Source organism: Petromyzon marinus, chromosome 1, assembly GCF_048934315.1.
Source record: "Petromyzon marinus isolate PM22_M1 ecotype Great Lakes invasive population chromosome 1, UKy_Petmar_22M1.pri1.0, whole genome shotgun sequence".
NCBI classification, from domain to species: Eukaryota; Metazoa; Chordata; class Hyperoartia; order Petromyzontiformes; family Petromyzontidae; genus Petromyzon; species Petromyzon marinus.
Genome location: NC_133667.1, coordinates 33,491,422 through 33,514,884, shown reverse-complemented (window position 1 = coordinate 33,514,884; position 23,463 = coordinate 33,491,422). Strand labels below are relative to the sequence as shown.

The following is a 23,463-nucleotide window of genomic DNA, read 5'->3' as shown; positions in this document are numbered from 1 at the left end:
GATCTACAGATGGCAGGGGAGGGATTCAGAGCAGGGGTGGCCGCGCGGGAGTCGCATGGTTTACGGGAGGCTTGAGCCGAGTTAGATAACGAGCTAGAGATCTACAGATGGCAGGGGAGGGATTCAGAGCAGGGTGGCCACGCGGGAGTCACGTGGTTTACGGCAGGCTTAAGCTGAGTTACGTAGACATATTTAATGGGCGACCACTGGTCGGTAACGTGTGACGTGATTAACACACTTGTGGTCGCAGGTTTAACACCACATTTACGCGATCTAAGCCATTAACAAAAAAAAACTCGATTATGCATAACACACTTATAGTTTGTGCAGAATTGTTAACTGTCCGTGACTGGATGGAATCGATTGCACGTGGCTTCTTCCGACTTAACCCGAGACTCGCTGCGTCCCAAATGCATTTGCACGGAAGCGCAGAGACGGCGGCGTTTCTACATCGCAGGCGCGCAGGGCGCACGCGGTTTCGCAGCCACGCTGCGCATTCGATCCATCCTCTCGATTTTTTCACAACCAAACAAACCGCGTGCATTTGAGTAACAAAAACTAAAACGTGAATTGCACCAAACCCTGGACAGGGACTCCTCTACTTACGAACATTCGACTTACACATTTTCAGAGATACGAACAAACATGTCCCTACGTCCAGTTGCTTGTTTGGACCGAGAGTCGTAAGTTCAACCGCCGCGCAATCAGACGGCGGCGGTAGCATCTACATCTGCAGAACGTGAAGAACCAGTGGCATCTACATCTGCAGAACGTGAATAACCAGTGGCATCTATATCTGCAGAACGGGAATAACCAGTGGCATGTACATCTACAGAACGTGAAGAACCAGTGGCATCTACATCTACAGAACATGAATAACCAGTGGCATCTACATCTACAGAACGTGAATAACCAGTGGCATCTACATCTACAGAACGTGAAGAACCAGTGGCATCTACATCTACAGAACGTGAATAACCAGTGGCATCTACATCTACAGAACGTGAAGAACCAGTGGCATCTACATCTACAGAACGTGAAGAACCAGTGGCATCTACATTTACAGAACGTGAAGAACCAGTGACATCTACATCTGCAGAACGTAAATAACCAGTGGCATCTACATCTCAGAACGTGAAGAACCAGTGGCATCTACATTTGCAGAACGTCAATAACCAGTGGCATCTACATCTGCAGAACGTAAATAACCAGTGGCATCTACATCTCAGAACGTGAATAACCAGTTGCATCTACATCTGCAGAACGTGAATAACCAATGGCATCTACATCTGTAGAACATAAAGAATCGGTGGCATCTACATCTGCAGAACATGAAGAACCGGTGGCATCTACATCTGAAGAACATGAAGAACCGGTGGCATCTACATCTGAAGAACATGAAGAACCAGTAGCATCTACATCTGCAGAATTTAAAGAACCGGTGGCATCTACATCTGCAGAACATGAAGAACCAGTGACATCTACATCTGCAGAACATGAAGAACCAGTGGCATCCACATCTACATAACGTGAAAAACCAGGGGCATCTACATCTACTGGAGATGACACTCCTTTTAAAGCCATTCGCCCCCTGTTTAGTGCATATGCCATACAACATGCTTGGAATCGACGAGAGTAAAGTTGGACTTGCGAACAATTCGACTTACGAACAGACCTCTGGAACCTAACTCGTTTGTAAATAGTGGAGTCTCCGTATTCGCTTTGCGATTCATTGGATTTCTTGCCCCACAAATGTAACGGAATTAAATTATTCAGCTTCTTCTGTTGCACAAACTAAAACGCATAAATAAATCCCCCTAACCACCCCCCTCCATCTCCCTCCCCCCCCCCACCACCACCCCCGGCAGCGAGAAACGGAAGCGACGGGAGCGCCGATGCGTGGGAAAATGAGTGGGGCTGCTCGGGAGCCCAGGGGTCCGCCCCACGTGACCTTGACGAGCAATGGATGTCAAGAAGCAAGGTCCACAATCCAATCAAGCAACTACCTGCCTTCCTCCTCCCTATGACTTAACATCTCGCGTTGCATTGTATACAGTCAAGAACGGGGTCTCATTGTGAGCCTATGGGTCTCTTGCATGAGTCTATGGAATCTCTGTGCGAGTCTCTGGGTCCCTTGTTTTAGTCTATGGGTCTCTGTGTGGTTCTATGTATGAGTCCCTGTGCGAGTCCATTGAGTTTATGTGTGGGGCGACGGGTCTCAATGCGAGTCGGTGTGTGTGTGTGTCGGTCTCTATGTGAGTCTATGGAATCTCTGTACGAGTCTCTGTGTCTCTTGTTTTAGTCTACGGGTCTCTGTGTGGTTCTATGTACGAGTCTCTGTGCGTGTCTTTTGAGTCTTTGTGTGGGTGGACATGTCTCAATGCGAGTCTGTGCGTGCGTGTGTGTGTGTCTGCAGGTCTCCATGCGAGCCTATGGATATCTGTGCGTGTCTCTGGTTCTCTGTGCGGGTCGATTGGTCTCTGTGCGAGTCTGTGTGTGTGAGAGTCTCTCTGCGAAGTGCATTCCATCACTCACATCGCCGACCGTTGACCCAGAAATAGAACACCATCTCGCCATCAAAGGGCTTCTCAAACTCTATACGCGGTTATAAACTCATCTCGGGGCTTTTCAGCCACCGCTCAGTGATTTTTTTTTCTTCTAAACATCAGGTTGAGTAGAAAGTGGGCGCCGTAGTGGCGAGATATTAACTCCCTCGCCTGGTATGCAGGAGGAAGTGTGTTCGATCCCACTGCCGGACGCCCAGCTGTATGTTTGTAGTTTGCATGTCTCTCTCTCTCTCCCCGTGGTCGCGTGGATTTTTTTTATCCGGGTCCTCCGGTATTTCCCTCCACATTTAGATACTTGCGTTTCGAGCGTTTGGCTGCTGTACATGTCAACGCGACGAGCCACTTCGTTGAGCGATCATTTGTGGGCAGGGCGCTTCTGAAAAGGAGCTACGTAGCTCAGAGGGGGCCTTAGCTGGAAAAAAAATAATGATTGTAAAATAGTTTTAAATGGAAAGCTCCAACTCGAGTGGGGAAAGTAGGCCACTCGGCTAAAATAAGGAAAGAGAGTTCATTTATATTTAATTCTCCTTGTTATTTGTCGCAAGACCTTCCAAATGTTCATTTATATATTTATATATTCATATAATTTTATTCATATTCTATTCGCCTTGCCATTTGTCGGAAGACCTCTACCGGTTTTCCGCTGACGACGAGCGGCTTGCCCCCTCGCTCTCCACACAAAAAGCGTGGCCACTCAACTGCGTGCGGCGCCCTGTCCACGTGTACACGCCGCGCGTCACGTGACATCAAATCGTACGGCGCGTTGCTCTTCATAGTGCTCGATCACCGAAGCGTTCACAAAGCAAGGGAGCGAGCGGCGGTGTATGCGCGCGCCTGTGACTGACGATAATTTAGGAGGACGACCAACCGCGGATAAGAGACGAATATTTCACACGCCCAGCCCTGTCCCCCGTCGGAGTGTCTGCCGGAACAGCGCACGCACAGATATTACGTTGCTCGTTTGAGGCAGTGTTTAACGAACGACGCGTGATGATTGAGGCATTCTCAGCCGAAGCCCAGCTCAGGGTTCCGTCCCTAAGAGGTTGCTCAAGTGATCATCATCATGAGCCATGGCCAATCCACCGCTGGGTAAAGGCCTCCCCGGACCGTCACCGTCTCTCGTGGTTTTGGCTGTGGAACAATCCTCGCAACACTGCACTTGACGATAGAAATCAATTCGTAGTCGTATAAGATGCATGAATCGAGTCACGCGTGAAAAATCAATTATTCCCAATGCATAACGTGTTGCTTGTGACCGATTCATTGACACCGCTAATAGATTCTTACGCGCTTACAAAATGACAAAGTAAAATATTAATTCAGAGGTCGCCAAGTAAATATTCGCGTAGAGCGGTGATTCTCAACATTTTTGGTATGCACCCCCTCCCGCCAATCAATAAACGACGAGGGTCACGAAGGCCACAATGCACAGACAGATCACGTGTCCACACCCCCAGTCAACGCGGTGTCCGTAAGGGATTTGTTTGACGCTGCGTATCAGTGTGTTCTGCTGCCGCGACGTCAAGCCAACGTTCCGAGCGCACGCTCTGAAATTCTCCTGCACGGTATCCACGCCGCAGCCTGCGCGAACTTCACCCCCCCCCCCCCCCCCCCATAATATATAGATTTTTTGGGGTTAGATCGCGTAACCCTTGTTGTTTACGTGATCTAACCCAAATAACTTATATTGTGTAACATTTACGCGATCTAACCCAAAAACCTTCTATTGTAAAATGAACGCGATCTAACCCAAAAAAAACCTAGATTATGGATGACATTGGTCGGGAAAGCCTACTTTGTCAAACTTCACACCCCCCCCCCCCAACGATGTGCGTTGTTTTGCGACCTCGGGGCAACGGGTCGCCCCAGACAGCGGGCGTCACAAGGCCCTTCTTAACTTGCCCTGACAGCTGCACGGAGTCTTACTCGCTCGCTCACTCGCTCCCGTGCGGGTTCGATTATCGCGCTCAGGAGCGTGCGAGCGTGGAGCTGTTTGTTGTTGTTGTCGTCGTTGTTTTCCTTGGTGATTGTTGTTGTTTGCCGTTGTTGTTTTTCACCCGCCAAACACACGAGAGCTGTTCACCCTAATTAAGTTGAATCGTTGCATCGAAGAATAACATGCACGCATGTGAGAAGAGATGCAGAGGAAGGTGAGTGCGAGAGTCACAGCAGGTGGAAGCGTGGTTGCCCTCGGGAGGTCCGTAATTGTGCTCGCGAAGGGCACTTGCCCCAACAGTCTGTTAAGGCTACGCGGGGCACCTTTGTCTTATGTGCTCACAGCGGTGAAGCGGCCTCAGGCAATGAAATCGCACAGGGCTGGAGTGGAAATACACCCCCTTACCCCGCCACCCATCTCCAGCCAACCCCGTGATGTATCTGACAGGGAGCACCCTCGCCTGCAGGCATCTTGGCAGGCAGTTCACCTGCATTTGTTGAAGCAAGCCCCACTCCGCCGATAAGACGAAGAAATATCGAAACCGGTCCAGAATGGGGTTTCTTTTGCTCGGCAATAAGCCAATTGCCCGATGATGCTGGATGTAATTACCAGCGAAACGTCGTACCACTAAAAAATTATAAATGTTGTGGATTCACTCTTCAACACACCGGTGGGACTAAAGTAGTGAACTATTTTGTCTTTTGTCAACGTGACACTTTTTATTGATTGGCCGTGTCGGGTGGTGGAGGGTTACGACACATTTGTAAATAACGCGATCTAACGCAAAAAACGTGTATTATGAATAATATTGGTCGCGAAAGCCTACGTGTTAAACCAGTGGGTGCTGGGAAGGAAAAAAAACCCAATCACTACAAACAGGACGTTGCTTGTCTCATTATTTATGAATTTCAGTCAGCTCGTATGAGTTCGGTCCCCATGAATGATCGTCTCCCCCCCCCCCACTCGACCCCCAACCACCCCCCATGATGCAGCTGTCTGGGATTTAGGACTGACCTTTGTTAATGAGTCAATGCTGTTGATGGAACTCCCGGGGGCGGGGGGGGTTATGGGGCTGACGGGATACGTGAAAAGTATTTTTACGAGCAAAAACGTGCATTTGTTACGTGGCGAGACAAATACGGGAATTGGGCGCTTTTATTTTGTTGGATTGGCAAATGAGGATTTCTCTATCAATCCCCCGATGCAGAATTGCCCATCGCCTCCTATCGATTGTTTTCCTTGCTACGGCAGCGCTGTTGACGAATGTGTTGAGTTTTAATTATCAGTCCAATTAGTGCCCTGATGAGATCTCTCTCTCTCTCCCCTCCCACTCTGACCGCCTCCTCCTCCTCCTCCGCGTGTGGGACTCATCACGATGCGTCTCTAATGTCCCGGGTCTTTAAACTGCGCTGTTATTGATGTTGTATTCTACGGAGTGTGACACACCCCCCCCCACCTCCCGTATTTAAATAAAAATGTTGGGGGTGCGTATTATAATTTGGTAGGTGCGCACCAGCCGATGTCGATTCTCGCTCACGGTCACCAACAGTTGTGCCGAGAATCTGAACCAGTTCTCTGGGCCTCCCCTAGGTCGACTCAGCCTCAAACGAATACCTGGTGCGATGCGAAAACGTCGTCACTGGGGAGACAAAGACGGCCGGGCATTGTGCTAGCCAACCCACCCCATCTTGTGCCGTGCCGGCCTTCATAGGTGCACTTATCCAAATAATCTGTTAAAGCCATACGTGGGGGGGGGGGGGGGGGGTCTTTGTATTTTGAGACGAGACTTGTGCAACTTGTTGTCGATACGGGGCACAAGTTTGAGGTGCGTCTTACTTTCCGGTGCGTCCCGTAATCGAGCCGCCACGCGCCTTGACGAGGTGACGGCGCGTGGCCGCATGCCCCCACCCCGCCCCCACCCCACCCCCGCCCCACACACGTGTCGCCCTGACCTTATACACAAAGGCGCTCGTCATCGTCACGCACCTGGGGTGATTAAGTAGGCCAGGGCCGACCTGCCAAGGGCCACCCCGAGGGAGTGTCCCTCGCTGACTCTCGAGCCCACGTCTCAGTCCTTGGGCATTCCTTTTCTCTCTCTTCTTGTTGTTGCCTTTTTCTGGCCCAAATGGTTCTAGCAGCTGCGTTTTCGCGACAGAAATGTGAAATGCGAATCTTTGCAACCTCTCCCCACCACCACACACCCCCATCCATTCCAACCTAACATCAACCCTTATTCCACCTACCCGCTCACACACACAAAGCCGCCCTCACTGGTCAATTCCAATCAATGGGAGTTCCCCACCCCCCACCCCCCGCCATGTATGCACAGTACGCGATTTGTTTGCGGCGGGTTTTTCCATGCAAGTCTCAGCGACGTTTGACCATGCTTCACCACGCAGGCCAGTGCAGGCTGGTGAAGGGGGAGGGTCGCGGCGGGGAGGGGGGTAGCTGCGGCTGGGACTGGTGCAGATTTGACTGGCAACGGATTTTGGCCGTGGCCAGGAATGCAACTCAGGTTGGCCCGGTTGTTCAGACCGCAGGGCACTGAACACCACTGCGCCAGCAACCGCGGCATCGCCGCTCTGCAACTAAATCTGCTCGTCGTGAATCAACTTCGTTTCACCAGAATGTGAGATCCCATTGAGGCCATACGTCTCTTTTTTACATTGGAGACCTGGGGGGGGGGTGGGGGGGGCGGGATGGTGGTGGGGCGGATAGTAACGGAGACATAGGAGAGGGGGGTGGGCTGGTAGGATAGGAGTTGGGGGGGGGGGTCTCATAGCAACTGCACAGGGAGATACAAAAAATGCAGGGGTCCAAGGTGAATTATATGGGGTGACGAGCATCATTGGGGGGTGGGGGGCTCGCGGGGTAGTGTGGATTTCACCACGGTGGGGGTTGGGGGGGTATGGAGGGGGGGGGGGCAAGGGTTCCAATCCTCAAGAAGAGGAATTCCGAGCCTCCCGAGCGCGGGCTACCACCACGGGCGCGTCGACACTGAACACGTGACTTAACCGCGCTATTTTAAGGAGACGTCGTCGTCTTTAAAAGGATCCGCTGGGTGTTGCACTTTTTTATTTGACGTTTAGCTCCCACACGTGGGTGTGAAGGGGGGGGGTGTCACCGTGGAGGTGCCGCCTATAAATAATCGGATCTGTGGGTCGCATTCGTGGCGCGTGGTTCCCGTCATCCTGTGTGTCTCTCTCCTCTCATTCCCGTCCTGCGGGCCATCGTCTCTCCATGTCAATAATTCCACCACGGTCCTTAAGATTCTGCCTTCCCCTCCCCCTCCTCCTCCTCCACGTGGCTCCCTACTGCATGAATATTTCCCACTCGTGTGACGGGTTCTGCCTTCCTGGTTTCCGCTCTCTCTCTCTCTCAACTCACTCATTACCGTCCTGGGGCCATCATCTCCACCTCCACTCCACCCACAGTCAAATCCTGGTTCAACACTTCTGGCCACCTATATCTCGAGCCTGCCGAGGCCTGCCTCTCGGTCTGTGCCCTGGCCCGTTGCACGTAGAATAACGGAGCAGACACCGCATTGTGCAAACAAGAAGAGAAAAAGAAATGCAATGGGATCGAGATGATAAAAGAGGCTGAACAAAAGGGATTACATTTTCTTTTTTAATCGTAACTCCAAATCGTGGAAATTGGTAAAATGGCTGCGGGAAAAGGGGTCTGGTGAATTCCACACTTAGAGGGCACAACGTCTTTCATCCAGCAGACGATTGACAAAGCTGCTGTAAATTACCATAATTAATAAGTTATGGGATATTGAAAAAAGAAAACACTTTGAAGTCTATGAAAATTACGTATTTAGAATTTTTTTTTAAGATGTACAATAAAAATGTCCGAAGACCAAAAAAAACCCACCCCTGCCACTATCTCGGGCTCTTTTCACGAGGGCCCTTCCTTGGAATGCTCGGCCAATTCCATGCAAGCAAAGGGGTCGTTGAAACGTGCGGTGGATCAAAATCGGAGAACCCACCAGGCATGTTACACGAGAGGAATGCTCAAAATGTCCTGGGCACAGATTGTCAAGTCGTCAGGAAGCCCACTCGCTGTGTACCCATCACATCTTCTGGTCACCGCGCATCTCAGCGGGGGTTTGAGAACGCCCCGAGTTTATCCGCCGATATTTCGCCTCCCCTCCGATGCACCGGATCAACGTGTGCGGCGCGCGCGTGCCACAGAGCCCTATCGATTGCTCGAATCAGATACAGAGTATGCACAGCGGTGTAAAAACAACCTTCCATTGTGCGTCTCCACGTACGAATACAATATGCTTTCATCATCATCATCAGCAGCAGCAGCCTCCGTGGCCTTCTGCTCGCGTTCGCACCGCATCGTGGCCACGGTCGATAAGGACTCGGGATCCGTGTCGAGGGATGCGGACGGATGCCGGGGATGGAGGATGTCACGCGTGGCGCGGCGGCGGTGCCGTTTGCCTCTGACCGATTACATCGCGTGCGCGCTCCATCTCTCTCTCTCTCCCTCGCTCTCTCCCTCTCTCTCTCTCCCCCTCTCTCTTTTTATCTCTCTCTCGCCCTCGCTCTCCCTCTCGCGCGCGCTCTCTCGGGAGTGTTGCGCAATCAACCGAAACCTCCAGCAAGATCCGTAATTTCCGTTCTCTAAAATGAACGTGTTCCAATAAACACAAACACCCGATTCTATTTTATGTTGTTGTAAAAGTACCGATGCTGTGTGTGCTACATGTCACAACCACGAACAACAACAGAGGGTTGTGTATTTCGAAAGATGTTGCGCACACGGTTGATATGCTCTCCAAGCTGACTTCAGTTTTTTAGGGAAATAACAGAACATCCTTAGGCTCCTAAATGTGACTCTCTGATTTGTCGAGTATTGACAATGATCCATGAGAATCAGAAAGGGGGGGTGGAGGGGGGTGTCTTCGTTTGGCTGTTTGAGACTCTGGCAATCAACGCCCGCAGCCTTGAGGATCCTTAACGGTGCCGGTCGCCTGGCTCTCCGCTTTCTGTTGAGTTGGGGGGAAAAAAATAAAGGTAAGCGGCAGCTGGGGCAGGACATTCCGTCATCAGTTGGTCGAGACTGATGACGGAGTGGCAGCCAAAGGAGGAAAGCGCGCACGCGAGGACGTCCAGTGAGCAGAACGAGCGATGCAATTTGGCGCTCGCGTGAAGGTGCTATATAGAGGTGGATTATTAACATCGCGGGGCGTGAGAGAAATGGCCTTCATTCAGCAGTGGATTGAGCATGGCTGCTGCTGCTGATGATGATGATTACAGAAGGTGATGAACCCCAGACCGAGCGGAGAGAGCGAGACGGAGGGAGACACGGGCGTCGTACCTGTCGCATTATGCAGCAGCAGCAGTCCTGCGAAGAGCATCGCCCCAAAGAGCGGGGTTAATAACCTCTAGAAAACTCGCAGCGAAATACCGAGATGCCGTTTCGATTCAATATACTGTAAAAAAAAGGAAAACGTGTTTTATATATATTTTTTTGGGGGGAGAATGTAATTTATTTATTTTTTCTGCAGCCCTTCTGTCTTCGTGTAAAAATCAATATACTGTGTAAAAACAAAAACAAATCCTGTTATATATTTTTTTTGGGGGGGCGGGGGGAGGGGAACATAATTTATTTATTACTTCTTCAGTGCTTCAGTCTTCGTGTAAAAAATATAATAAATCGGCGTCGTTGATCTCCCAATGCTTGCGCTATGAAGTCTACAAAGGGCTCGGCCAGGCTGTTTACATATTTGTATTATAATTATTTTTGTATTATTATTACTACTTGACTGTATACGCATTAAATAGTAATTGTGTCAACCGCTGGCTTTGTAGAAAACGGGAAAAAAGAATCGCTCGTTTTTTCCATCACGAAGCAGCGATGAAACTTTAAAGAGGGAATGTCTCGCTCCAGAGTAGCAGCGGGACTCAGCACCGCACCGAGAGCAGCTCTCTCTCTCTCCTTACCTTCTTTCACTCTCCTTAACTCTCCCCTCTCTCTCTCTCCCTCTCTCTCTTACTCTCTCCTCTCTTTCCCTTACACTCTCTCTTACCTCCCTCTCTCTCTCTCCCTTGACCTCTCTACACTCCCTCTCTCTCTTCTCTCTCTTCCTACACCTCTACACTCTCCTTCCTCCTTCTCCTTCCCCTCTCCTCCTTACACTCATCTTACACTCCTCTCTCTCTCTCCTCTCTCTCTCTCCCTACACTTCCTACACTCCCTCTCTCTCTCTCTTACACTCCCTCTCTCTCCCTCACACTCTCTCTTACACACCCTCTCTTCCCTTACACTCTCTCTTACACTCCCTCTCTCTCCTCTCTCCCTTACACTCTCTTTACACTCCCTCTCTCTCTTATTCTCTCTCTCCCTTACACTCTCTCTTACACTCCCTCTCTCTCCCTCCTCTCCCTTACACTCCCTCTCTCTCTTTCTCTCTCTCTCTCCCTTACACTCTCTCTTACACTCCCTCTCTCTCTTACTCTCTCTCTCCCTTACACTCTCTCTTACACTCCCTCTCTCTCTCTCCCTCACACTCTCTCTTACACTCCCTCTCTCTCCCTTACACTCTCTCTTACACTCCCTCTCTCTCTCTCCCTTACACTCTCTCTCTTACACTCCTCTCTCTCTTATTCTCTCTCTCCCTCTACACTCTCTCTTACACTCCCTCTCTCTCCCTTACACTCTCCCTTACACTCCCTCTCTCTCTTATTCTCTCTCTCTCCCTTACACTCTCTCTTACACTCCCTCTCTCTCTTACTCTCTCTCTCCCTTACACTCTCTCTCCCTTACACTTTCTCTCTCCCTCACACACTCTCTCTCCCTTACACTTTCTCTTACACTCCCTCTCTCTCTTACTCTCTCTCTTACACTCTCTCTCTCTATTACACTTTCTCTCCCTTACACTTTCTCTCTCTCTCACACTCTCTCTCCCTTACACCCTCTCTTACACTCCCTTTCTCTCTCCGGCCCTCGCCCTGCTAAGGAATGCAGGGATTTGCCTGGAAAGGAGCTCTTCCTGATGGACCTGAGCCTGGTCGACTACACGAGGCTGCCAGGTTATCACCAGAGCCTCTTGGACGCGTGGCAGAGCTTCGAGTGGAGCAGAACGCGCGCACCCTACGACCTGGCGCAGTTCCTCAACGAGCCCCTCGTTCTGCAACGGCCTCATCCAGGGGATCAGAGGAGAGAGGACCCTGGCTCTATGCCTCACATCAGCAGGGCTGCGGACAGTCTTCGACCTCGTGCAGGCCCCACCAGCCCAAGTGGAAGACCACAGCTGAGATCGCCAACACCGTAGGGCTCCGCTCCGTGCTCGCTGGGGAGAAGCTGCTGCGGGACGTCGCTCCGTGCCATGAAGGAGCTGCGCCTGAAGCTGGAGGCACCGGGGGATCGTGGTGGCCCTCCACCCCTCTCCTCCTCTTTCCCCGAGTTGTGCTTCTCCTGCGCGCACCCCCCCCCCCCCCCCCGGCCACAGCGACTCCGGCAAGCTACTGAAGCTCCGAGGCTGCAGGAACGTGCCCCTGAAGAGCGCCCCGAACAAAGCGCTCTACACGTGGCTGTGTCAAGACGCTGCATTCCCAGGACCTGGCCGACCTACCGGACACTAAATGGAGAGACCATTTCTCTCCCCTCATTGCGGCCGCCCCCCAGTGGAAACAAATGTACAAGTCTCCCGTAGCCAAACGCTGCGGTGACCTCCAGTGGAGGTTGCCACACTGCACGTTGCCATCGGCCGTGTGGCTCAGCCGAATCTTGCCAGGGACACCAGACTTGTGCATTTCCTGCGGTGCCAGGGAGGATCTGCCCCACCAGTACTTACCACTGCCAGCGGCTCAAACTCAATGTTCCGCCTTTTGGGGGACATCTTCAGGAAACTGGGGGTACCCTTCTACAACAGAAGCTTCGTATATAGGGTGCCTTACCTGGCTAACAAGCGCCATGACCTCGCCAACTTCGCCTGTGCTCAGGCGAAGATGGCGGTGTACAGAAAGAGGTAAAAAGATGCTGGAAGGTGACACTGACGGCTGCTCTGTGCTGCTTCCAATGTTCAGGGGCCTGCTTAAGGCGCGGCTCCGGCTGGAGCACGCATACCACGCACATGTCGGTGATGTGCACGTCTTCTTCGAACGCTGGGAAGCCGGAAAAGCCCTCTGTACTAGCATAGACAGCACCCTCATGTTCACCTTCTGAAGCGCTCGCTCATCAACGTGGCGTGCGCAAATGACCACCACAACCACGTGACTTTTCTTTCATGTTGTGCGCGGTGCTTTTAGCGCCACAGAGCGTGGATTTGTAACGTTTATTTTCATTTGTTTGCTGTTGACTGTGTATTGCATATCGAAATCGCCTCCAGTGCTTTTGCTGCTGGCGGAAATATAAGTTGTTTAAAAGTCAAAGTCTCTCTCTTTCTCTTACACTCCCTCTTCTCTCTCTCACACTCTCTCACTATAATTTCCCCTCTCTCCTCTCTCACCCTGCAGCCTTTTCAGCTTTCGCTTTCTCCTACCACTCCCCCACCCCCGTCCGCCCCGTCCCTCTCTCTTTCCTCCTCCGATCTCTCAAGCTCACCTCACTCCCCACCCACCCATCCATCCGCACTCCCGCGCCCCTTTCCATTCCACTCCCCCTCCCATCTCCTCTCATCTGCCCCGACTCTGCCCACGTCTCATCTTCTCATTTTGCCCCGATCACTTCGCTCACCTCTTCGCGCTAACCGCTCTCCCACCGCTCACCATGTCGTTGCACACATGAGCACAAAGACAAAGATCCCCCGTATAGCCTAAACAGGCTGTTGGGGCAAGTGATGTTAGCGAGCACCGATGAAGGCCGGAACGGCACACGACGGGGTGGGTGGCCAACACCACGCCCGGCCACCTTTGTCTCCCCAGTAGCGATGTTTACACACCGCACCAAGTTCTCACTTCAGGCTGAGTCGACCTAGGGGAGGCGCAGGACCGGTTCAGATATTCGTCACTGGTGTTGGCCATGAGAGCGAATCGAACCCGGGTGGCCAGGTTCTTAGCGCAGTGTGCTAACCGCTACACTACCGCTCCCCACACACACACGCACACACAACGCAAATGCACGCACACAGACACACACACGCTCGCGTGCATTCGAGATGAAGCCTACGAACAATAAATGCGCTTAAATGGCTCGGGGCGACACCGCAGGATGTTTATTAACCTGCATAATGCACTTCCTCGGCGGTGCCAGCTGTTAAGTGCGTTGATCGCGAGCACCGCACAAGTGACCCCGGTGTTGCATAATTGAAGCGCGGCGAAGAGGGGGGGAGGGCCCCCCCCCCCAACACGGGCGCGAGCAGTGGACGAAGGGAAGCGGAGTCGACGATTTCCTTGTGCTCATCAGAGGCTGAGGCGACCTAGGGGAGGCCCAGGACCGATTCAGGAGCGGGACTCGAACCCGATTGGATTGGCCAGGTTGGTAGCGCAATGCGCTAAACCCACTGCGCCACCTCCTCCAAAGAGGATGCCACAATTATTGTTATTACGATGCACACACCAGCACCGTGCTGGCTGAGGGTCGCTTCTCCGTAGCTGCACCGAAAGCAGCTGCCGTGTGGAATTCTCTCCCCGCTGCACACACGCGCTGGAGCAGCAGCAGCAGCAGCAGGAGTAGCAGCATCCATCTATCTTCAATAGATACATTAAGGCTCACACCTAGTTCAGGCTCTCACCCGGTCCAGGCTCTCACCCATCCAGGCTCTCATCTGGCTCAGGCTCTCACCTATCCAGGCACTCACATGGATCGGGGAAGGCACTCACCTGGTTCAGGTGAGAGCCTGCCTCGAGGCACGGTTGCAAACAAGACTCATCCATGTCTCTTGAATTCTCACCAGCTGGTTAAACACAATCAACTTGAAATGTCAAAACGTATCCAGGCTCGTTGCTGCTTAGCTTCTGAGATGCAACGCAGTTGGGCGATTCGCCGCGTGGCACAGCACGTGACGAAACGAAGGAGGTGACATTTTTTTTGTGCTAAAGAAAAAAGGACGAAAACAATTGTTTTGTGGGGAAGGGCGCCGTCGCCACTGGCGCCGCCAGACTCCTCACTCGAGCCCGGACACGCGACCCCCACCAGCGCTCCAAACCCCTCTGGCTCCCAAACCAAATCCCGAATCCATTTCAAGATCGCACTCATGGTATTGAAGATTCTCCATGGACTCGCCCCTCCTACCTCTCCCCTCCAATCTCACTCCACTCCCCCCCACGCAATCTCCCACACACTCATCTCACTCTACTCCCCTCCACGCACTCTCCCACCTCATCTCACTCAACTCCCCTCCATGCACTCTCCTACCTCTCATCTCACTCCACTCCCCTCCACGCACTCTCACACCTCTCCCCTCTCATCTCACTCTACTCTCCTGTCTCCTATCGCATCTCACTTTGCTGTCGTTCATGCACTCTCCTTTCCAGCAACCAAGGCTTTCTGTCGAATCCCCCTCCCCCGCCCAGTCAAATTTCACTCAGTGGCAGGTCGCTTATTCTCATATGCTGCACCCATTGCCTGGAACTGCATTCCACCAGCCGTTCGTGATGTCGACTCCTCGCTCCTGTTCAGGGTCAGGCATACGTCCTTGCCTCTTGGCCCCTGACTAAGACTGCCCGTGTCTTCCTCTCTAAAAAATAATATTATCATTCCTACCGTTTTTGTGCAGGATAGCGAGATGCAGTCACGTGTAGCTACCATATAAATGCAATGTATATTCCATTGTAACCTTTAACAGACTAATGCAACTGTTTACACAAATGCTGCTGGAGAAAACAAAAAAACATTGGTCCCAGACATTTCGTGGTCTTCTGGACTAAACCGTCGAATTTTTTCCATTCCCGTGTCAAAAAGACTTCCCCTTGTCCGTCTTTTCGTTATTTTATTTAAAACCCAAAAATACACCTCTCTCTCTCACGATCTTCTCGTCACGTGCGGAAAGTGTTAGAATCCGCTTAAAATAAACATCGCGGCGTCAGACGACGGCAGAAGGCAGCGTGCGATCGGAGGTGCGAGCGTCCCCATCTCCCGAGCGACTACGACGCTACTGACAGTGTTGATGATTATTATTATGACGTTGTAACGATGTCGCACACGTGGGTGGGTGGGGGTGCCGGTGGACAAGGCTTAATTTCCCCACCGAATATTTTCTGGGTCGCCAGTGGGGATCGCGGTGGTGGGCACGTGACAAATAGTCGCGTGCGTCGCTTGGGGCGCAATAGATGTCGCGTGCCAGGAGCGGACACTTTTATTCTCACAGATCGCCAAATAAATAAGTAATATTTAAAACAACTTAAAAAACACACGCTTTTATGAAATGTACTAGTAATGGCAGAACTCCACGACTGCGGGAAGTGGCCCCGAAGCTTGCCACGACGTAAGGGGACCGTGGCCAATTACAGCCAACGTCAGTTGACCGTGGATAATTATACCCAAGCTGAAACATAACAAATAAAAAAGAATGTTTAAATGTTTTATTTTTTATGATAGAATATAGTATTGCCATCAGCATGACATAAGTATACCAAGTTTATAGGAATAGGTTTTACCCTTTTAACTGGCACAAAAACTGACACCTTTATTCAAGGCATCATGTTTGCAATAACCACAACACAAGCAGTCAAAATGCAAACAAAAAGCCAACTCTGATAATAATATGCACTGTCTCGGGTGTGGACCAATCAAATTCAAGGACAGTGCATATTATTATCAGAGTTGTCTTTTTTTGTTTGCATTTTGACTGCTTGTGTTGTGGTTATTGCAAACATGATGCCTTGAATAAAGGTGTAAGTTTTTGTGCCAGTTAAAAGGGTAAAACCTATTCCTATATCTTGTTACTGGCAAAGGAGGTCTCATAATATACCGAGTTTTCAGTCGATACCACATTGGCAAGTGGGTTAAAATTGAGTTACAAGATTTGAGGATACAACAACAACAACAGAGTGAGTTAAATGAAAGCGTGTATGTAAGTTGGCACGTGACGAGTAGCGGCCACGGCCATCGCGAGAGGCACACTGGATGTGGTGCATCCTGAGTGCGGGAAGTGTTCAGAGATTCCTGGGGCACCGACTCGTACGGACATGTAGGTTGAACTTCTTTCGCACCGTGTGCAGCCAACCGCGCTAACCAGTGGAAATGCAGCCTGCGGTGATGGCACGCCCCACGTATGGGCGTGCGCGTGCGTGGGCGGGTGGGTATGCGTGCGCGTGCGTGGGTGGGTATGCGTGCGCGTGCGTGGGAAGCGCTAGCGTAGCGGTTAGCGCGCTGCTGCGCTACGAACCTGGCGACACGAGTTCGATTCCCGCTCACGGACGACCACCAGTGACGATTATCTGAAGTGGTCACGGTCCTTCCCTAGGTCGACTCAGCCCTCAAATTAGTAGCTGGTGCGTTGTGTAAACATCGCCACTGGGGGAGACAAAGGTGGACGGGCGTGGTGCTGGCCACCCATCCCCTCGTGTGCCGTGCCCGGCCTTCATAGGTTGCTCGCTAACAGCACTTGCCCCAACAGTCTATTAAGGCTATATGGGGGATATTTGTCTTTGTGGGTGGGTATGCGTGGGCATGCGTGCGTGCGTGCGTGCGGTGGCCCCCCGGATCAACGTGGAAAGAGGAGAGGCACTCTCGGGAGGAGAGATTCTTTAAAAAGGCGCACGGGCAGAACTGTAGCCAGCAGCTGTGGGCTCACCCTGCACCACCGCCCTCCAAACGCCTCGCCGCCGCTTTATTTACCGCCCAGCTTTGGGTTTTCTTTTTTAGAGGTCCATTTTTTTTTTGCTTGCACGGACTCGGGACGCATTTCTCCCACGAGCCGTTCTCTTCTCGCGTTCGAACGTTCGCTGGGGCCGGACGTGCTCATGAGAACAGCGACTGGTCCACGCGCATTCCCAGCGGACCCACGGTGGGGGTAGATTTCCACGTGTTTAACAATTGACAGATGTGTAACGCGTGTCATTGAGTGGTTACTTTTTGTAACATTTTTTTTGTATATAAAGGTGGCTTAGCTGAGATGATCGGGTGGCACGGAGAGCTCAGAACGCTAAGCTGGAGTAACCACAAGCGCACCGCCGTTTTGACCGCGCGTACAATATCCCTTTCAGGGACTGGCGTTCGTCACGAGAGTGATATTCCAATGCAATGTGCCGATCTTGTTCTTCGATCCGCACGTTCCTCATCTCTGCCTCGGTGTGTGCGCCCGTGTGTTTACATTATAAGTAGCGTCGCCGGCTGCTACCAGGCGCAGAGTAATGTGTTGTAGGTAAATGTTTTATGACTGTTTATGGTGCATGGCAGTAACGCCACTGTCCCCCCCCCCTTCCCTCAACGACCACAAACACCACCACGGCACCCATCAATCCCAAAGAAAATAATACCCCGCATTGCCTGTAACAGACTGTTGGGGCAAGTGCTGTTAGCGAGCACCTATGAAGGCCGGCACGGCACACGCAGGGGTTGGGGTGGCCAACACCACGCCCGGCCGCCTTTGTCTCCCTCGTGGCGATGTTTACACATCGCAGCAGGTACTCATTTGAGGCTGAGTCGACCTGGGAGAGGCCCATAACCGATTCAGATATTCGTCACTGATGTTGGCCGTTGAGCTGGAATGGAACACGTAGCGCAGTGCGCTAACCACTGCACCACCGCTCCCCACCAACCCCACCAACTTCCACTATCTCCCACCAACTCCTACCGAACTACCGAAAACTCCCCTACCGCTAATCCCACTAACTATCGCAAATTAACTACCTAACTACTGCTAACTTGACGATACGTTGCAGCCCTTCTGACAAATGTGGTGAAGTGTGGTCAAACGACCACCGGGTCAGGCTTTCCCTGAAGGTCGCAGCAGGCACACCGCATACAGTATTCCACTTCGGCTGTGGCTAACGCCTACGTGCGTCTACCGGCGACCCGGAAAGTATTACGGTGAGAAATTCGGCCCTGGCACAGGGCTCCTCACGGCGTTAAACTATCGCCAAAGTAAACCTCCAACCTACTCGTCCTCCTCAATGGGGGGATTCATGCCAGCAGCCCTAGCACTGCCGAGGCGAGATGGGGACAGATGAACCTCCCCCCCAGCCCCCATCACTCGCCCTTCACCCTAACCTCCCCCCACCGCCTCATCCCATGATTTTACTCCATCGCAACGGCTGCCCCTGTGAGTACGCCCTTTATAGGGTAATCAAAATTAAATTACGCTTTTATTCCTATTTTTAAAAAATATTCGTGGGCAATGACTAAAAACCAGCTGGTGTGGCCAAGTGCTTTGGCTGGCCCACTTGTTGGCAACGGCCGTCAGCTTCACACGGGGGGGTGGGTGGGGGGGGGGCAGTGGTGGGGAGGGGGGGTACGCCCGGAATTTTTTTGCGCGAGTGAAAGTGAAACTGCGTGAGGACCCAGCGATTTGAAATATTTTATTTCGTTGACTTAAATTTTTTGTTGCCATTTTCAAATTTCAGAGGGTTTCGCAGAAATATTTTCTCGACAAGGGCAATTGGTTTGGGTGAACCCTTAAAGACGATGCAAGTTGTGGGTTGAATTCACAAGGACAAAGATCCCCTTCCCTCGGTAGCCTAGGGAGACTGCCAGGGAAAGAGCTGTTAGCGAGCGCCTTTTAAGGCGGATATGGGCTTGGCGTGACTGGCACCACGCTCAGCCGCACTCACTGCACCAGGTACTCATTTGAGGCTACGTAGACCGTGGGGAGGCTCAGGACATGCTCTGATATCACTTGCCACTCTTGATAGCCATGGCCGGGAATCGAACTCACGAACGCGAGCGCTCACTGAGCCCTCTCTGTCTAACGTGGCCAAAAGTGCGGCCTCAAATTAAGTGGACACTTAAAAAAAAATCAGCTTTTGATGAGTGCTCAAACAAAGATCATAAAACCATTTTGCAGAGATAACGCTCTCCGAGTTGCATCTTATCAACTTCCTATTTTCGCCTTCTTATCTCAACGCTTGACTCAGCCTGCTTGCCAGCTGCGGGTAAATGGGCACATCAGGGTAACATTCGGCGAATCTTCGTCAGCGAAAGTTGCCAAAACAATCTTCCGTTGTTCTATTGACACAACTCGCACTGCCACCCGATTCCAATGTGCGCACAGGTCGCCGCAGCCATCCCCGGTAGGCGCCCTGACGGCGGAGGTCCACAGCTGTACGATGCCGGCTCTGAAATCTTCCTCCCTTGCGGGAGTCGTGGCCTTGACCTGCCGCGTGTACCGCCGTTAGCTCACGAGGCGCCCATGGTGGAGAGGCCACGAGGAGGAGGTGATGGAGGGAGGTGGAGGTAGCGGTGATGGAGCAGGAGAAGGAGAAGGAGGTGATGCAGGGAGGTAGCGGTGATGGAGCAGGAGAAGGAGGTGATGCAGGGAGGTGGAGGAGCGGTGATGGAGCAGGAGGTGATAGAGGGAGGTGGAGGTAGCGGTGATGGAGGAAGGAGGAGGAGGAGTGAGGTGGTGTGAGAAGAATTGAGACCGACATTACGGGACGAGGTTGGGTGTGGGAAGACCGCACGGAGAGGCACGGTGTTCAAAATAAAAGACGATGACGACGACGATGATTGCGATGACGATGGTTTAGTAGGAGCGTGGGGAGCTGCTGGGGGTGAGCAGCAGATATCACTGCGACTCTGACGTTAATGATACACCTGAAAATCCCATGCAGAGATGTTGGGTGGGGGGGAGGTGCTAAACGAGTGGGGGGGTGGGGGGGAGCTGTCGATCTGTGCAGGCAAGCAAGAGGTAGCGGTGATGGAGCATCCACAGGTGTGCCGCTACACCCTGGGGATGTGGGGCAGGTGCTGCTAACGAGGCCGACCATGATTGAGGGCGTGGGGAGGTGGGGTAGGTGGGTGGGGTAGGTGGGTGAGGGGGGGGGTCGTAGGGGGAGGGAGGGGAGTTATCACCGCTGCCAGCACCACCTGCAATAGAGCCAAGCGCACGCAGCGGGCCCTCGTGTCGGCGCTCGGAGTTTGCGGGGGAGGCGGGGGAGGGGGTCGGATAGGGGGGGGGGGGTAGCGGGGGGCAGGGGGGGGTAGCGGGGGGCAGGGGGGGGTAGCGGTGGGCAGGGGGGGGGGAGTTCGGTTGCCAAAATCTCTCCCGTGCCGCAGGAGTCCGCCCGCCGGTGTTGGGATCGCGAGAGAGCCGCAACGAACGCTCGGAGTGCGCGCGTCGGTGTGGTTCGGGCCGGGTTGCGCACGAGCGCCGCCGTGCCGACTCTCGTGTGCGCGCGCGTGTCTGCGTGTGTCCCGTGAACCACGTGTGCATGGTGCACACGTTCAAAGACACACACACACACACACGTACGTACACAGGCTATTTATGTGCGTATAGTTGAACTTCTTTCGCAATCGTACGTAGCCAACCGTGCTCATTGGAGGTGCGGGGGAAGTACAACAAACTAAAACACAAGAAAGGTTTACCCCACAGGTAGACGATTCGACACGCAGACACACTTTACACAGACAAATGCATAGACATGCATATCGGTTACCCCACACACCCACGCTCCAGAGACAAACACATGAGGTTTACCCATACAGGTAGACAATTGCACACATGCACACGCTGTACACACACACACACACATTATTTACACACTGAATAAGCCACAAAGAGTTACACACACAAACACACGTATACAGCTTGTATACACAACCAAAGCACCCGGCACACCACCTCCAGTATACATCTCGCTTTGGCCGTGTCCACTACTGCGACTGGCCACGCGCCACCTACCACCAGTCTACCAGCGGCCCGAAAAATATCCGGTGATGGATTTAAGCCATACTGGCGCTGACATCATCGTCAGACGCCGCACACTAACACGAATCGTTGTGTACAACGCGCGGTAAATTTCCGACACATTGCCTGGTGCACGTAACCGTTCGCTTAGTCTCGGGTGATCTGCTGAAACCGCCTCCCCTCCTCCTCGCTGTCCGGCAACTTCGATCCATCAGAATCCCGGGGCACCGTGAGTGGAACCGAGGACAAATGCGTCTGCGTTCAGTGGGTGGTGACAGAGCTTTCAGGAGCCGGGCGCTACGTTTGTGGGACGCTCCGTCAGTCGAGGTTTTTTTTTGGGCTCGTCTGAAAACCACGTTTATTTTCCCCGTCCGTGTAAGGGGGTTGTTTGCCCCTTAGTTTTAATCTTAAGGTTTATTTTTATTACTGGCATGGTGTCGTGGAGCGCTCTGCGGCCTTCAAGTCCATGCTCAAGACCTCTATTGTTGTTACTCTACCCGTGACCTACTAACTGCCTCTCTCCATTTATATTTAAGATAAGTGTTCCCCCTGTGTCTGTACGGTGTCTTGTGACGCGGCCACATTTAGAAGAGACGTACAATTCAAGCGGCATAAGTGTTGGACCGTATGCATGGTCTGTCTGTCTGCCTGTCTGCTGATTCCTGTGGAATCTGAACGTTCATTACACGAACAACTGACAGAAAAATAAAACCCAAGGGCGTTCAGCCGCGATGAATAAACGACGGCGACACAGCAGTAGCAATTAATGTAACCGGAGCCACTGAACTTAAATAAATCGTGTTCAAAAACGCGTCCTGCAATTCGAGTGTGCACTCATAGGACCACGGCAGATGGCAACGGCATGAGACCTCCATCCAACAGTGGATAGACAATGGATGTTGCTGATGATTATCATCATCAGCAGCAGTAGCCAGACACTACAGAAAAAATCAAAGACACTAGCAAGGCAACAGATTCACAACGGATAAAAACCCAGAACTAAATACACTCGTCCAGCAGTAGATTGACAAATCACTGTACATAGGGTTTCATTTAATCCGGATCTATCCGGGTTGATGACCTGGAAACACTATTTCCGCACACGGCACACCGCGTCCAGAATACCTCTCACTGCCAGCTGTGGCTACTCGTCACGCCCGTAAATCACGGATGCTGCGCACAGGGCCCAAACGCCCACAACGCCAAGAGTCAATGCGTTGTCCTGAGGTGAGCAATGTTCTAAGAACGTGGGAAGGTGGTGGGGAGGGGGGATGAGTGAGAGATTTTAGGACCGACGACACTTGGCAGGTGATTCGGCGGCAGAGCGGGCGGCTTGCAATGGGTAGCTTCCAAGTTCAAATCCTGACTTAGCCCATCATCATCTCTTTGGGGTCGATAAAACGAGTACCACTTTGTCAGAAAGTGAAAAGTGCTTATCCTATTGTTTAACTTTCCCCAACAGAGGAATATGGAATTTCCGCCAACGGCACAGGCCTGTAGACAGGAGTTGACCAATGCCTAACTGTTGCTCATTTGAGCAAAATAAAGAAAAAAAAATCACTGACCTTTAATTTTAGCACATGTACCTAATACGCTACTCCGGCGCTCACGACTAATCCACCGCTCAGATGACTTAACAGCCCCCGAGGTGATCAAAGAATGGTGGTGATGTGTGCAGACAAACCTGGCCGGCAGCTCTCCTCTTCATCGTTGCCGCGTCAAACCGCGTCGTCTCAACGTCCCCCCACCGCGGTCGCGCCACATCGCTTCCTCCACAACAGAGTCCGGGTGACCACCCCCCCAGTCCGCCCGCCCGCCCACCCGCTGTGCCTGCCAGCCAGCCAAGCAAACAAAACACCGCGGCCGTGACCGTGGTGGCACCCGATTCTGTGAGACGGACGATCGAGGCCGACCGCGAGGTCCGGACTGGGAGGAGGGGAAATTTGACGCACGCTCGCTCGCTCGCTCGTTCCCTACCCTCCCCCTCCCTTCCCCTTGCTCCCTCCCGCCCTCCCTCCTCCCTCTCCCCTCGCTTACTCCCTCCCTCCGCTATATATTTTTTGGGGGTTCGCTTCGCATTAATCACCGCGCGTGTCGCCAAGTGGGAACGCCCCGCATGCAGCAGCAGCAGCAGCAACTCGCATTCCTGCGCGAACGAAGCTGCCCCGTGTGTGTACACGTGTGTGCGTGTGTGTGCGCGCACGTGTGCGCGC

At 52.5% G+C, this 23,463-nt stretch overlaps 1 protein-coding gene across 1 annotated transcript in view; it reads right to left on the bottom strand.

Annotated features, from left to right (window-relative positions):
• The window catches only part of LOC116941895 (uncharacterized), a 66,457-nt gene extending 43,389 nt beyond the window's left edge, over positions 1-23,068 (bottom strand). Inside the window, exon 1 of the mRNA XM_076067328.1 lies at positions 22,935-23,068. The gene's annotated coding sequence lies outside the window, so the exon portion shown is untranslated. The remainder of the gene's footprint in view (positions 1-22,934) is intronic.
• Positions 23,069-23,463: the final 395 nt, after the last annotated feature.